The 3,411-nt window shown below is 39.2% G+C and overlaps 1 non-coding gene across 1 annotated transcript; it reads left to right on the top strand.

Moving 5' to 3' along the window:
• The first annotated feature begins 3,092 nt into the window (after positions 1 to 3,092).
• LOC112578313 lies at positions 3,093 to 3,198 on the top strand. The gene has a single exon (XR_003102604.1). It is a non-coding gene; the product is annotated as a U6 spliceosomal RNA (small nuclear RNA).
• The last annotated feature ends 213 nt before the right edge of the window (positions 3,199 to 3,411 follow it).

The raw sequence follows: 3,411 nt of genomic DNA on the forward strand, positions 1-3,411 counted from the left end.
GTCTTCTGCATTGTAGGTAGACGTTTTACCGTCTGAGCCACCAGGAAGTCCACCTATGGATTATACCAGGTTAAAATGCAGTTCTCACACCCCTCAGTTGGTAAGGAAACCCAGCCTTGCTGAACGTTGCTATTATACTCAGGGTTTACTTAACTTATAGTAGGTTAGAGTCAATATGTACTAGAATTAAACTTAATTCTTTCTTTGGACAGCTCAAATCAAACTGTTAATTTAAATGACTTAAGAGGTAGGGATTTCCCTGGTGGTCCAATGACTGAGATTCAGCGCTCCCAATGTAGGGGTCCTGGGTTCGCTATCTGGTCAGGGAACTAGATCCCACGTGCCACAACTGTAAGATCCCACATGTGACAACGAAGATTGAGGATCCCATGTGCTACAACTAAGATCTGGTGCAGCCAAATAAATAAATATTTTTAAAAAGATTGAGAAGTAAAACTCAGGAGGCATGTTTAAAAGAAGTAGGTTTTTAAGGTCACTGTGAGTGACCTTTGAGCTTATTGCAGATGAGTTGTTCAGCGACAGTAAGTTCTTAGATACAGAAAATGCTAACTAGCCTATCACTAAAACATGAGAAGAGCTAAAGAATGAAGGCATAAATTATATTCTGCATAATTTAACTTAGGTGAGATAAAGAAATTACACACTTCCCGGTTAGCCAGAAATGCCTTTAAAACTCAGAAACAGTTTGTAATTCATGCAAATAATCAGTTATTTAACTCAACTGGAATTTCTTTTGCACTACTTTGTGCATACAGCCTCAGGCCTTTGACAAATTGCTTGATTGGATTGACTGTTGGTGACTGGTGTAGGCAGCAGCCATGAATTCCCATTGACACAACTCACAAGGAACTACAGGGTTATCCTAGAGTGGGAGACGGATTCACAAACAGTCTCAGGAAACTGATAGTCAAGGTCCTTTAGCCCCAAATTGCCTTTTAGTTTTAAATCTCATTGCTGACCTGTATAATATAATTTATAAGATATTTTGCTGGATGATGAAGAGACTAGAAAACTATATGAGCTGGTTTCTGTCTTCTCAAAGCTTGCAGTTAAGTTGAGGAAACAAGGCACATACCCAGGAGAGACTACAAGGCACATCTAAAGCGTTACTCAATCGTATCTAACTCTTTGTGGCCTCATGGCCTGTAACCCTCCAGGCTCCTCTGTCCATGAAATTCTCTGGGCAAAAACCCACTGGAGTGGGTTGCCATTCGTTTCTCCAGGGGATTTTCCTGACCCAAGGATCAAACCTGGGTGTCCAGCATTGTGGGCAGATTCTTTACCATCTGAGTCACCAGGGAAGCCCCACAAAGCACATCTAACATACATGTAATAACAGCAGCCACTTAAATAACCTGCTGTATACTGTGCTAACCACTACAAGGGTCATGTTAGTAAATTCTGACAGAAACCCCCTAACACAGGCATTATTATTACTGTGGCCATGGTACACTTAAAGAAAGTCTAGGAGAAGTTAAGAGACCTGCCCTAGAGCCACAGTTAGTAAACTGGAAAGCCAGGACTGGAACCCAAGAATCTGATTCCAGAGCCAGTACTTTTCATCAAGAAGAATGATTATTTAAGTGTTATTTACTGCCAAAGACATACAGATCAAATTTAGAGTCACTTATCATGATATTCAGTCACCAATTTCTAACAGGGCTTATACCTGTAACTCTGGGAAGGCATAAATAGATTATCACTTTTTTCACTGGTATAAGGAAATTCAATTAACGTCTGTAGGAAATTACAAATATACTGTTTTAGTGTTCATTTAAAAATGTAATTTCTATAGACAAGGCCCAGAAATCATAAAGTCTCACCATTTTCTGATGGATGCATCATTTTGAACAGCTAGAGATGCAAATGATAAGATTTTATGCCCAAACTCAATTTCCAATATTGCTGTTTTGCTGAATACAGAAAATTTTGTTTCCTGCCTTAGCTTCTGCAAAAATCAAAGCCTTCATCTTACCTGTGAGCAATATTTCCAAAGGATTGGAACCCTAGAGATGTGTTTTAAATAAGACATATTTAACATGAAGGGATTCTCTGGTAGCTCAGCTGGTAAAGAATCTGCCTGCAATGCAGGGGACCCCAGTTCAGTTCCTGGGTCAGGAAGATCCCCTGGAGAAGGGAACAGCTACCCATTCCAGTATTCTGGCATGGAGAATTCCATGGACTGTATAGTCCATGGGGTCGCAAAGAGTCAGACACAACTGAGCGACTTTCACTTTCACTTTAACATGAAATCCAGCTTCAAACAAAGTCTATTCAGAGATATTTCAATTATTAATAGTTCCTATGAAAGTTTGTAAAATCCAGAGTATACTGTTTGTGATACCATTTTCCTTGTAAAAGATTACCAAGAACGAGCACTATGGTGCTATTACCAAAACTAACCCCTTTAATTCTGGAGAAGGAAATGGCAACCCACTCCATTGTTCTTGCCTGGAGAATCCCAGGGACGGGGGAGCCTGGTGGGCTGCCGTCTATGGGGTCACACAGAGCCAGACACGACTGAAGCGACTTAGCAGCAGCAGCAGCAGCAACCCCTTTAATTCAGTCCACATTTGGATAGTTTTGGTGAAAAGAAGCCACCGTTCCAAGAGTATGCACCCTGCAGGAAGTGCATCAAAGCACTATTACCTAACTGTGCAGTCAAGTGTAACCACAATGGTACTCTATTTCAGATGCTCTCACCCGGCACATCTGCTTTAGGCTGGAGCTGCCACTGTGTTTGGTCTCTTAAAAAAAAAAAACAACAGTAATTTGGGACAAATCTGCAAAATGAATACGTTGACCCTAGAAGGATATGTGGTATATGACCAGTGACAGGTCATATTCTTGTTATCAGTTATAGCCACTTACCCCTAGTCTTAGCAACAATATTGACATTATTTTTACCTTCCTGTCTGACTCATGTGAATTGATAGTGTTTAGATATCTTTTTAAATAACTGTAATAAATAGAGTAAAATCATAGCATCTGTTCACTGCTTAGAATAAATAGAATTTATCAAAATAAATTCATCTTGCATATGAAAATAGAGGTAAAGCAAAATTAACCAGGTGCTCACTTTGGCAGCACATACACTAAAATTGGAACCATACAGAGAAGATTAAGATAGCCCTATGCAAGGATAACATGCAAATTCATGAAGCATTCCATATTTTTGAGAGAGTGGACATATGTATACCTATGACTGATTCATGTTGATGTATGGCAGAAAACCACACAATATGGTAAAGCAATTATTCTTCAATTTAAATGAATTTTTAAAAATTTAACCAGTAGCTGTTAACATTTAACAAAATGGTATTAAGTGCTACAGATCACCCCAATAATTAGTGATCCGTAGCATGCAATACCTTTTTGTTAAATATGAGC

Source organism: Bubalus bubalis, chromosome 12 (assembly GCF_019923935.1).
Source record: "Bubalus bubalis isolate 160015118507 breed Murrah chromosome 12, NDDB_SH_1, whole genome shotgun sequence".
NCBI lineage: Eukaryota > Metazoa > Chordata > Mammalia > Artiodactyla > Bovidae > Bubalus > Bubalus bubalis.